A 14271-nucleotide genomic window follows, 5' to 3' on the forward strand; every position below is an offset into this window, starting at 1 on the left:
TGTTATTGTTGAAGATGGAGAGTGCTACTGCGCAGACTCCATATTGGATCCTACAAGGAGGCTTCACTCCCTAAACAAGATGGCCGCTGAACCACCTAGTACTGTGCATGTGCGGGCTTCATCTTGTCACTGTGTTAGAGCATCACAGTTGAAGACAGACGTCTTCCACTTAGCTCTGTGAGACCTATGATATACCGCTGTAGAGATGTATGTGTTATCACATACATCTCTACTGTCTGAAATAGATCAGGTACCTCATTATTTTGTTTTGCCAAGTCCCATGGAGCCTACAGGAGATGAGGACCAAAGCTACGCCAGGAGGCAGGTGAATATTGGAATTTTTTTTCACAGGTAACCCATGCAAATTCTATTGGAGAAGGGGACGGGAACATCTGGCAGAAGGTAAGTGTGAGTGTGTTAGTTATGTAATAAACTCTTAAATTCTATGGTGTGTGTGTACTGTCTGATTTTACTATTTTTTGGGGGGGTACGGGCGCCAACCGCCTGCTGGCACTGTAGTTTCACAAGTGTCATAGGGCAGGCACTCTGACACCTGTAGTTCCACTATAAAAAACAATAGTATAATTTTAATTTTCACACTATTACCCCTGCACCCACTGGCCAGGGGTGCATGGAAGAGCCCCGGGATTCAGTGTGAGTTTGAGGTGGACCCCTTTATTGGGGGATCCCCACATCCCCGGCTTTTGCTGACTAACTTGGTGTGTTAATGCTTTGGCCAGGGACACACAGTGAAAGGGTCCCCTGGCTGTGGCATTACACCCTGGCTAGATTTTAGCCCATTGCTGGTTTTAAAAATATGGGGAACCTCACGCAATTTTTCCCCCCTATTTTAAAAACCAGGACTGGCTCTGGGAGCCCAGTGCTGGTTCCTAAAAAAGGGGGAACCCTACACATTTTTTCCCGTGTATTTTTAGAACAAGGTCTGTGTCAGGAGCTCGGGCTGGTTATTATTTTAGGGGGAGGGGGAGACACATCAATTTCTTTTTAAATTAACCATTTATTTACTTATGCACACATAAGCAACCTACACGTATCCTACTGATACTGTATGAGCAGGCTGCTTGTTCAGAAGGGAAACATGGGCAGGAAACACAGGGTAGGAATGATCACATACACCATCCGGAAACACGATCCTGATAAACACGGGAGCCTGGTAAATTCCTGAATTTTTTTTAAAAAACCCTCCAGATTCTGATCGTTCCTACCAGTGTTTAAAAATGGACAGACACGGGCAGGTCACGAAAGTTAGTAAATTTGCCCCTAAGTCTGCTATACCACCTGTACACACAAACTCCAACAGTCATCCTGTTCATACATCTAGTAGTTTAGCAGATGAGAAGATATACTTTGTAGACTATTAGGGGTATTCAATATGGAGCGAAAACTCAGTTTCTGCAATGTTTTCGCTCAGATGACGTCATTTTCGCCGCTTTTACTTTTACACCGTATTCAATTTGAAAACTTTTCGCCGGTGCGAAAAGTATATTGCATTTGACCCTGCGAAAAAGTATCACCAAGGAATGGGTGGCGAAAAAAAGTGCAGAATTGGGGTTTTGGGGTGCAACATTTCAGAAACCACCCTGCAACCATCAGACAGTCCCCCAAAGGTAAACTGTGTCAAAAACACACATTTAAAAAAAAAAAATACCTCAGAAGACCCCAAAAAAAGCACTTTCATTTTGGGGGCGAAAAAAAAATTGGGGGGCACAAAGTTAAAAACTAGTGAACTACAATCTAGGGGGGTACCCAAGTATGCCCCAGGTGTTTTTTCATTGCAGGTGTTTGCGGCAGGTGGGTTTTTCATGTTTTTTAAAACTTCACTTTTAAATATTGTCACCCCCATTTTCAAGTACCCAAAATTTGCTGGGACTACTTATTTTCAGCAAAAAAAACTTCTAAATACTATTCTTCACCACCTTCCCAAATCCCCAAAATAGCAGCTATCAAGCCCTTTTAAAGACCCCAAAAACCTTCAGCAGGGCTAATCGGGGGTATCCAGAGTGATCCCCCATGTCAGACCATCTTTTTGGGGGTGTTAGGGTGTTTTCCCAAAAAATCTGCGAAATTTTCGCTGATTTCACTTTCGCCGGGAGCCATTTTCGACGATTTCAAATTGAATACGGGTATAAGCGGGGGTGCGCACGATACTTTTTTGCCGTCAAAAGCTCCGATGTGCGGCGAAAACTTCGACACGCATAGACGGCGAAGTTTACGTTTCATATTGAATACCCCTCTATGTATGACTGTAAAATCAGCATCTATAAGAGCAGGGGCTAAAATAATACTTACAGTAGGGGCTAATTTATCAGTATGCTTTTTCTCTTATTTAGCTCCATACAGTACATGACAGAGTCACCACCTTCTCCGGCATATGAAAATGATTTAAAAAAAGAAGAGAAAACAAATATTCTTTTTTAATATGTAAAGGATTTCTTTTTTAAACTGATCATTTCTTTTTTTAAATTTGATCTTTTTTTTTTACTTTTTTATTTTATTTAACTGTGGGCCTGGTAGCCCGAATATGGTCTTTCAGTTCCACTGCAATGTGTAAAGGCCCTCATATATCTGCAATGTATTGACCCATTTCCCCAATCCCCAGATGCCGGGGTCAGGGCTTTGGTGAAATCCAATATGATGGATTTCACAAATTTGCCGATCATGATCAAAATATGATTGTGATCAGCAAATCAAGAATTTTTAACATGAAGCGTTTCACAGATTTGCAGACGAATCATCGATCAATGATGGCCGTCGATCTACATTTCCAACCAGCAGAACGGCAGTTCCCATATGAGCGGGCAATTGGTGAAACGGCCCTTAGATTGGATTGTTACGACATTGCATATTCACACAGACAGATCAGACTAATGCTAGCCATACACGCTACTATTATTGGGGCGTTCCGCCCGATATCCGCGGATCGCCCTGACAATTGTATTGTGTGTGCAGGCGACTGAGGGTTAAATATCGCTCGGTCATGCCGGATTGTCCAGATGCCCGTCCAGGTGAAATGCAGACTTAAAGTCAGCCAGCCACAGAACTTGGCGTGTAATTTGTGAGTGTCCCGGTTTTAAGTATAGTAGGCTAAGCCTACATTTAACCTGATTTTAATCAGCTACAAAACCTGCTGAATTCATATACTGTATGTCCAATATTGAAAGCATCATCTGGCATCCCTATTCATGTGTGACCTAAAGCCCCGTATACACTGGACGATGTGTGTATTGAGCGATATCGACAGCGGTGGGCCTGGAAGGGGGTTTTGGCATTGGTAAGTGTGTACACACTTGCCAATGCTGGCAACGACGAACGACAGTGTGGGGGGGGGAGCGGGGTCATACTGCATTCGGCAGCATACCATCGTCCCCAATATCCCCAGACTGTGCTGCATCTACAGACAACTGGAGATACTATTAATGACCCATGGGAGCGCACATCGGTCGCTGCTAAGTGTATCCACACGGAATGATTTGCACGATATATCGATCAAAGATGTTATCGTTTATATCATTCACAATAATAGTCCAGTGCGTATTCGGCTTAAGACCATCCACTAGTACAGAGGTTCGCAAACTCAGCCAATACAATGCACATTTTAAAGGCCACCATACATCAGAGATTGATTGCAGCAATCGTGCAATTAGCAATCGATTGTGTATAAAAATCTTTCCCTTTTTCAATCGATTGCAGATTGCAGAATTGCCACAATCGATTGAAAAAGGGAAAGATTTTTATACACAATCAATTGCAAATTGAACGTTTGCTGCAATCAATCTCTGATGTATGGGGGCCTTAAGGATATCCATGCCACTTAATTAGTACCTTAGTCAATTTGATTTAGCCATCTAAAGCATACAGTAGCTATCCTTAAACCCTGGACTGTAATGGTGAAGTTTGGGAACCTCTATTCTAGTACATAAGTGTTTGAACTCGGTCCTCAGTACACCACACAGTTCATGTTTTCCAGGTCTCCTCACAGAATCACTAGTGAAATAATTAGCTCCACCTGTGGATCTTTTAAAACATGTCAGTGAGTAATGAATACACCTGTACAGCTGCTGTGTGACCTGGAAAAAGTGACCTGTGTGGGGTTCTGGCGACCGACAGAGTTTGAGAACCACTGCACTAGTATTTAGAATAAGATATACAAAGGCATCTCTCTGAGCAATGCAGAAGTTTTAGAAGAATCGCAGCTACAAAAGCTATATATCAGACATGTACTCTCTGTACTTTATAGAATACAGTTATTTTTGCATATTAGAGAACCTCTAAACAGGTTTCATTTGTCAGAGAATGTCAGTTACTTTGTTTAACTGCTCCCATCACCTCTTCATACTGCAGGCTAAGTATGCAGAACATTTGCGAGATTGCGGTCTTCACGTTGTGCATAATAATCTATCAACATAAAACAATTTTAGCAGTTGATGCTCATGCTCATAACTGGAATATTGAAGGATAGTCAGGTTCCTATCTGAAAATAATCCACTTGATCACGCGACTTGCTCTGTTTATTTTATTCCCACAAAGAAAGGGCTCCTGCAGACAGCCATTAAAACGTGATTGCCTTTTTTGCTGAAGCAAGAAATGCATTTTGGATATTATTCCGGAGCTGTGAACAGAAAAACCATAACATTAGAATAATGTGCTCAGTATTGCAGTGTTGCCTATGGTGAATGCAGGTTGTCTTTTGGATAATGCATTTATACAGTCGCAGCTGTTTACAGGATCACAGTTGTAGCCAGCCTTTGGAAAGACTCTCAAAAGGAAAATGAAGGAACAGTATAAATGTTTATTGGGAAGTATCCTGTAAAGTAATTGAAAAATGTAATCCACAAAACTCGCTGAGTACAGCAAAGGAAAAACAATTTTAAGCCCTTTGCACTTGGTCCGTGGTGAAAACATTATACTATTTGACCCCTCTATAACATTCCTATATGGGGCTTAAAGATATGTAGCATATCCAAATGGATATTGGACCACGTAACACTTGGGTTGGGGACCAAAAAGGGGATTAGATATGTACTGTATGTAAACCAATGACATCCTGCTGTCATGACTAGGGGATGGGGTTGCTGACTCTGGGAAGTAGCGCACCACCCTGAGCATTGTAATATACTCCGGGCAGCTCTGCAGGCTGTAGGGTGCCTCTGGGCAGCTCTGAAGTAGCATTACTAGCTGCAGGGCACCCTACAAACCACATGTTGGCACTGTTGGGAAGCAATTGTGACACCCCAGGGCCCTGTACCCTGTGCAACGGCACAGGATTCACACCCCTAGTTAAGGCCCTGATCAGTGGTAAAAACCATGTCCAGATTGTCCAGTTTTCAAAGTCAGGAGCTACACTAACAGTGCTCAGTTGTTATAACTATATTTGATCATTCCATTTTCTATTTTTTTCAATTGGTATCTAATTCATAGTGGATAATGGGATCCCCTCTCGTTTTCTGTCCTGTACTCTCACATGTACAGGTTGAGTCTCCCATATCCGAAAATCCAAAAACCGAAATATTCCAAAAACCGGAACATTTCTGGCATCTGTGACGTCACGACGTGACCTGACGTCATGACGTCACTAGTATAGTGGCCAACGAATATTGCTGCACCCGCCGGACCCCAGTGGCAGCCGCCGGACCCTTCTGCGTCACCCGCCGGTCTCCTCGTGAAACCCGCCGCACCCTTTCACCTTACCCGCCGGACCCTTCCGCCTCATTCGCCGGACCCCTCACGACACCTGCTCCACCCGCCGGACCACCGCAACATCCACAGCACCCGTGCGACACCTTCCGGACCCACCCGCAGCACACACAGGCCTCCCGCTGTGATCCCCCTCAGGTATTCCGAAAACCGTAATAATCCAAAATCCGAAATGCTCCTGGTCCCGAGCATTTCGGATATGGGAGACTCAACCTGTATTTAGCCCAGGCCCTATACCTAGTGCAAGCTCTTCAGGATAGGGACAAGTTGTATACTGTATTTTATTTTTGCAACATGTTATTAAAGATAAGGAATGCACAATTAACAAGGTAGTAATTTATACAGGATCCCTAACTACTATGAATCGAGGAGGTGTTTCCATCAAATTGTGCCTTAATTTGTAAATATTTTGATTCTCAGGTGTCACATGCTGGCTCGGAAGTGGGATTAGCAGCACATGAAACCTCATTGTCGATTTTTCAGTTGGACTATTGTTAATGAGCTGAACAACTGTGGCCTAATAAAGATAGTCTGGGGAGGTGTGTGGTACATTACAGAGGTGCCAGGAACATTCTTTGCAGGTGTTTTATGTGTCTGTGTTTTTCATAGAAATGATTGAATAGATTTTCTTTTTTGTTTTTTATTTAAATTAAATACAGTTTTAACATTTTGACCTTTATATACTGTAACTGAGCTGATACTGTCAGGATGGCATTTACAGAAAAAAAAACTAAATTGAAAAGTGGCATAATTATTAATTATCGTGAATTAGTCCTGATAATTAGTCACCGCTTATGGGCCATTGCTACAAGATTTTGCAAGTCAATTTGAATTTAAGAATCACTGTAGCTAAATGTTTCTTCATTTGTTTTGTTCCTCTATATAAAAATCCAAACATATTAAATACCCCAGTAAAGTATTACTTTAAGGGTTTTTATGTGACTTTAGTTATTGTATATCTGGTAAGAAATATTTATTAGGCAACTCCAGAAGTAGTAATTTTTTTCCTAATAAGTCCTCTAGCATTACACATGCTGGACAGATTATGAATCAGTTGATCATTAGTCACTGTTGTCTTAATACAGATGTTTAACTGGACCAGGACTGTACTAATACCTAAGTAATATGTTGGCACCCAATGTAACTTATTAAAATACAAGTATATTTTTGCCTCTTACTTAGTTATATGCTATCTAGTGGATAGAACGCTTGTCACTGGCTATCAGAACTGACTTGTTTTCTACCATTGGTTTTGTTTTCACCCAAGAGGGACTCTACTCTTCTCCATCCAAGTGCCTGTTCCACAAACATCACTTCACAGCTAACTGATTCTGTGATACCCCTAGTTCTGGGAGTATCACTGTTGATGGCCTTTTGATTTAAATCACTTATCTATGTATTTAGTTCATGTGTTAAAAAGTAAAAATGCTAATTATAAATATCTATATATATATAAACACATATACATACACACACACACCAGTTTGTTTTATTTATGTGTGCAATCCCCTCTCAGAAGGGAATTTGGAGCAGCCTATCCTCCCTGGACTTTGTGTACTGATAGCCATGCGGCATGGACATCTAAAAGCAGCCGCTATACAGAGGAAAACTACCCCATAGAACAAGTCCAGTATGTCAGTGGGCTAAAGCAGTGCATGCCGACGGCGAGAAGAGGACCCGCGCGTGACTGTTGACTGAAGGAGCACCCGCGGGGGCCATTGGGAGTTGGCCTGTGCCAGTGGAGTGGAGCGAAGCTCCTGTGTACAGTGTGCCGTACCTGAGGGACGTCGGTGGAGGTGTCGCTGGGACAGAGGTCCTGAGGTGATATAGAGGAGATGTCGCAGCTGCTGCAGAGTACCGGGAGCTTGGAGGCACTGTTGCCAACTCGGAAATGAGAAACAAGCAACTCTTGAGTGAAAAACAAGCCCAAAACAAGCCCAACCCAATCCGATAAAGCCCAAAACAAATGCCCAACGTAATATGGTGGTACGGGGGTGGGGGTAATTTTATGAAAACCACAAACGTTATTGTTTATTGTTAATTTTATTAAAATACATATAAATATTTGCAAAACACGGCTTTTTCCTGCTCTACGAATAAGACTCCACTGTGCGAAGCAAAGTGCAGGGCACTCGGGGCCTGATTCGGCATAGGACAGAATTGCAAAGCCGTCCACAAGCAGCTTTGTAATTCTGTCCTTCCAAAAATGCAAATGCAGCAGAATGTGCGATCCCAGGCTATGACCAACGTTACAGTCTGGGATCACCATTGCAAACATTGATCGCGATGGTTGCACCTTTGGTCAGGCTGTGGTAGCTGAAGCTGGCCATGTTCTGTCATCCTGCAAGGCCAGGAAGTCTGCATCCATGGATGCAGATCCTAGCCTTGCCACTCCCGGAAAATGGGGGCTACATACCCCCGTTTCTGGGAATGCAGAAAACAAAGGCAAAATTCCCCCATTTTCAGGAACGCAGGCCGTCTCCACCCCACAAACTCCTCTGCCTGTCAATCAGGTAAATGCATACAGGTGCCTGTGCGATATAGCAGGACCCGTTCTGCACATGCGCAGAATGGTTCCTGTGCAGATTCCCAAGCAACTAGTGTGCACTGTTGAATCAGGCCCTCTTGTGCATGGTAAAGTACAGGACAAAAGAGTAATTTAAGCAAACAGGTCAAAACAAAATAACTGACATATGGGAAAATTTAACTTCTATTGATTGTTTAAGCGAGTCATTCTAGTTATCCAAATCTATATAACTACATATACAGAGAGATATACATACAGACAGACAGTTAAACAGTAATGGATTGGTGAAGGAGCTATATAACATTTGCTCACCTTAGTAGTGGGACCTGGCTATCAAGCCCAAAAACAAGCAACCATCCAAAAAAACAAGCAACTGGGGAAAAAAACAAGCCCAATTCTGCTTGTTATAAGCGGACTTGGCAACTATGCTTGGAGGACTGATTGCTGACAGCAGTGTTGCCAACTTTAAAATGACAAACAAGCAACCGATGAGTGAAAAACAAGCCCAAAACAATCCAAAAGAGCTCTAAAAGAAGCCCAATTTAATGTTGGGGTGCATGGGTGGGGGTAATTTAATTAAAACCACAAATTTTATTGTTTTTTGTTCATTTTATTAAAATACATATAGCAATTATACAATCTGCTAAAAAGGCCAAACGAATGTAACAAAAGCAAAAGTACTTTGACACTGCAAAAAGGTTACCTACATAATAAAGACAATTCAATAAATTAAATTCCATAGAATCAGTATGATATTTGCCAGGTCTATGATTATACTTGCAGGTAGGACCACTGTTATTGCCACTTATAAATAATATAGATTAGCATTAGGAACAGAAAACAACACAGTGGTGCAATCATTCATCCAGAAACCATCAGTGGATTTTCATTGTTAATAAAATTAAGATTGATGGCTTTGGAGTGTATACCCAATTTGTTAGTAGACACAAGCGCAGACAGATATACTTTATTTCTAGATTAGCATTAGGACTGTCTGGTATAAGAGAAAAATCACATTGGAAAATGTAACTTCTATTGATCATTTAAAATGATATAACTACATATGTCGAGAGACAGATAATACAAAAACAGATAAAAATAAATCGGTGGGTGAACAATACAAGTAATGTGCCTGTGGCTGCTCAGTGTGATCTCAGGTGCTTCTAATACTGCTGTATGGATTTATATTCTCTTCTGTCTCTCCAAGTCATGTGTTATTAGTTAGATGCTATAAACACACTTGTGACTTTGTGAACCAATCACAAGTCACAACTCCTACCTGACCTCCACTGCAGTCTGCACAGTGTCTCTGCTCTATTGTTCACACACCCCTGCAGCAGCAGGAGATAACTAATGAATGACTCATTCCTGCTGACCGGAGGAGCTGATGATTCATCCACAACAAGCCACCTTATAGTAAGCCCAAAATAAAGCAACCTAAAAAAAAAACAAGCCCAAAAACAAGTAACAAGCAACTTGGGAAAAAATAAGCAACTTAGGGAAAAAGAAAGCCCAATGCGCTTGTTATAAGTGGACTTGGCAACTATGGCTGGCAGCCATTAGAAGGGAAGAGTGGAGCTTTCTGACCCGCCTCTTAGTGAGGAACAGCAGCCGGAGGTATTCCCGGGTGGAGCCAGGCAGTTTGGTGAGTTAGATATGAGCGAAGGGGAACTCACACTGCTGCAGTGACGGACAGAGAAAGAGCGCCGAAGGTGTAATTTCTGGTAATGAAAGATCACCAAGCACCTACCACAAAATCTACCAGCAGACAGATAGCATTAGCAGCTCTAACAAGTTGTGCACCATCTATCACATTTACCCCTTCCATCATCTCGGCTAGTAGTTCACAGGTAGAAGCATAGCTGTAAAAATTATACACAAGCTTTGACAGAGTTGTCAGCCTTTTATTGAGCAGCTTAGGAAATCTCTCCTTAGCTACAGGATCATACAGCATTAGCAGGGTTAATTGAACTGTCTCATCAGTCTCTTAAACCCATTTCAGACAGACCTATTATATAGCAGGAGTGCCTGCAATTTGAGTGAAAGTCAGCTAAGTCCAGAGAGGCAGAATCGTGTTTGTATAGACACAGTAACCTTATCTCACATTGCTACAGGGCTGTCACATATTGCAATCTACCAAGTTTGCTACTTTTGCAGTATAAATTGTAACAAGTCAGCCAGTTAACTTCATCAGTAGGATAATTCTGTTAAAGGAAGCTGTAATTAAAACTGAGTAAAGCCATAGACTGGAGTGCAGGATAAGTCTCAGCAGCACAGCAGACTAAATGGATAGTGGAAACACTGGTCCAGTTGATCTTAAATCACCTGGGCAACGAGTTGTGCACCAACAGTAAACAGCGCTGAACTTTTAAACTTGGACATCATTTTCTAGCTAGTGGGAACTGGTAATAAGTTTTAAGGGAAGTTAAAGTTCCTATTAGGGGTGGGAACTACAAATTAATTTCTGAATAATATGCATACCTATGTCACTGTTTTGGTGTTCTTTATGTTCTTAGTTGATGACCGTAATTCAATCTGCTAATGTGATGTGTTAAATGCACTAACCTTTAAAAAACTTAGTGTTCCTGTCAAGTGCTGCGGTTTTGGTCAACATCGAGTTCCAGTGTAATAAAGAAAGTGAAATCTTGTTCACCATGTGCATCACTTACAAATGAATTGTAAAACTATTATCCATTGCCATTGCATATTATTATTTACTTGTTTGTTCCACATTATACATGAATAAAGAGCGAACACAGTTCATTACAGATCATATATTTTTGTAGTTGAAGCCCTTACCTCTCTGTATAAAACCCAATAACCTATCCTCAATATTATCTGAGACTTCTTCATGGTACCATGATTTGCCAGGGTATCACATTTCTACAATGCCTCCTCTGTTGTCACCATCAACAGTCATGATGTTCACTGCTCTTTGACCTGCTCCATCTGCTGATTTGAATTCTACCTTCACTGCTACCTGCTCCCACTTTTACACTAAAGCTGGGTACACACCAAGATAATGTCAGCATGATATATTGTTTCAGGCCAAATCGTAACATCATATCGGCCACATCGCTCAGTGTGTAGGCCAATATGCGCGCTCCTGCAGTCGCATGCAGTATCATCTGGTCTGCCATGCTGCACATTAATGTTTTGTTCCCAATTGTAAAGTTCAACAGAATATGCTGGCACTATATAAATAACTTTGTTAATAATAGCAACAACAACAATGGAATCCCAGTGGTAACCGCCTCAGTTATGCAGGATATTATGGATATTAGTTACTGAGGATATTATAAAGATAATGAGTCCGTAATATGAGGGTATTTGTCATAAAGAGTTTTGCTAAATAGGGTGGAACAACCACATTGGGCAACAAAAACTTTCCATTGTAACAGCAGTTTGAAAAATGGCTGTTAATCTTCTCTACCAAGAACAGTAGGGCACAACAATTCACTCATTGCACTTCCATAGGACCCAAAGAGTAATATTGTGGCAAATATGTCATGTAAAAGGAAATGGCATATCAATTGATCTTGTTATACATTGTTTTAGATCAAGGGTAGCAAACCTCAGCCCTCGAGAGCTACTAACAGTTCACGTTTTCCAACCTAGCTGGTACACAGGTGTACTCATTACTCACTAACACATTTGAAAAGATCCACAGGTGGAGCCAATTATTTCACTAGCGATTCTGTGAAGGGACCTGGAAAACATGCATGGTTGGTAGCTCTCCAGGACCTGGGTTGGCCACCCTGTTTTAGATCTTTGAACTGTGTGCTCTAGGTGACCTGTAGTGTTCCACCACATCAACGTCCTTGAGGCTTGCCTCTAGGCATGTTTGGTGAAATAACACAGTAGTCGGTGATTGAGGTCCCCACAAGCCACTCTGATATATGTGGCTGCAGGTCACATGTTCCAGGTCACCCTGCAGGGAGAGTTCAGTAATGGACATAGTTTCCAGACAACCCAGTAGGTCATATGTTCCAGGTCATCAAGCAGGTGCACATGGTGAATTCATCAACTGTCACATTTTCCAGAACACAATGGTGATGCATTGTAAATGGCAGGTGGACATTTTGCCACATAAAATCAAAACCAAGCAATAGAATATCAGCGCTGGAGTGTGATGTGGTTTAGAGAGGAACACATTTTTAAAATATATTGCATATGAATGATAAAGTATTACATATGTTGCCAGATCATTTATTTATACAAATCAAACAATAAGTATTAATTAATACATCATCTAAAAACATTCAGAGACGTACTTAAAAATACATTATTACAAAACATTAGAAGGCACAGTCCTTCTATCTAGTATGGCACACAGCTATTCGTGGCTACTGGGAACCAGGCACTTGTTATGACACAGCACAGTACACAAGTAACCCATGGCTGCTTAGACCAAGTAATTGAGCCTGTATCATTGAGGCTTGTGCACCCAATCCTGGGGGAAGAATTACCAGAACCGGAGTAAAAAATATCATTCAGGGTGGCACCCCATCTACTTGTAATATCAGCTGTTTTCCTTGCAGTTGATTGATGAATTGTCTCTCACATGGTAATGGATACATGGCCTGATTCAGAGCCGCTCGTAAGCGGCCGCTCGTTCGCTCAGGGCGATGTTCGCACAACTGCGCATGCATATGGGTCATAATGCACATGCGCAAAACATTGTGGTTGGAAATCGTGCACTCGTAAAACAGCGTGGGGCTGCTAATTTGATTGACAGAATGTACCGTTTGTGGGTGGTAACAGGGGAAGGTGCTTGAAAAGGGGGGAGTGGAGATCCGAAGCAGGCATGCCTAACGGTCAAAAGGGCGTTTAATGGGAGTGCATAATTATTAAAGGAGCATCATCGACCACGTCACTTGGTTGTTTCTTAGCCTGAACTGTTCGCAGTGATAGCGGAAAAAAAATCCTACCACAAGCACTGCGAGCAACATTGTTTCTATAGAAGATAAGGATTGTAACCAGTATTTTTTAATCCATATATTTTTATGTAGATTATTGGATTTATTCTAATGAAGGCTTTATTAGTACAATGTCTTCTAATAATGTATTTTTTATGTGCTTCTCTGAATGTTTTTAGATGTATTAGATTCATTAATTAATACTAATTATTTAATTTGTATAAATAAATTGTGAGGCAAAATATGTAATACTCTATTGTTTATATGCAATATTTAAAAAAAAAATGTGTTCCTCTCTACATCACATCACATTTCAGCGCTGATATTCTATTGTTTGGTTTTGGTTATATATTTATCTGGAGGTATAGGCAATGGCCTCCTGAATATAGCTGCAGGAGTGTGGTGTTTTAACATATATAGTATCTAGTTGAATTGTCTACACATTTGACTAAATACCCAGTTGCACCACATATTTTTTTGAGCTCTACTATTTTGCCACATAACTCAACACAAATCAACCAATTACAACACCAATATTGTAATATATGACTCATATAACTGTATCCCCCTGACTTATATAAATCAGGGGGATACAGTTAAATAATGGAATTACATTTGCCTTGCCCATAACACTAGTCACTGGTATTCCTTTGAATCACAATAACCCCCATCCAATTACTTTAACACAATCTGTAACTACTAAATCCACCAGTCCGATCTGCCTGTCATGCCACTCCTTATGGTGACCACACCACCTTGCCATCTCATACACCCCTCCCTCTGCCATCCTTTTCCCTTTCCTTTCTTACCACCGCTCACATCTCTGTACCTTCACTCTACTCTCCTGCTTCATACTGTTGCTCCTTAACACTTCCATTATTTCATCCTGTCCCACATAACTTTCAATCCACTTCCTTATGCCCGCTCCCAGTTCTACCCACAATTCCCCCCCTCCTATTCACACCCCCTTGTCATGTCTTTTTTTACCCTTTCACTCCCTCCCTGCTGTCTGCCCTGCTCACCTCCAAACCCTTTCTTATACTCCCTCTAGGTCTCATCCTGTTCCTACTCACTTCCACTTCTGCTCACTTTGCCCCTCCCCTGATTTCC

The sequence above is a fragment of the Taudactylus pleione genome, unplaced genomic scaffold (assembly GCF_031769625.1).
Source record: "Taudactylus pleione unplaced genomic scaffold, aTauple2 ptg000138l, whole genome shotgun sequence".
NCBI classification, from domain to species: Eukaryota; Metazoa; Chordata; class Amphibia; order Anura; family Myobatrachidae; genus Taudactylus; species Taudactylus pleione.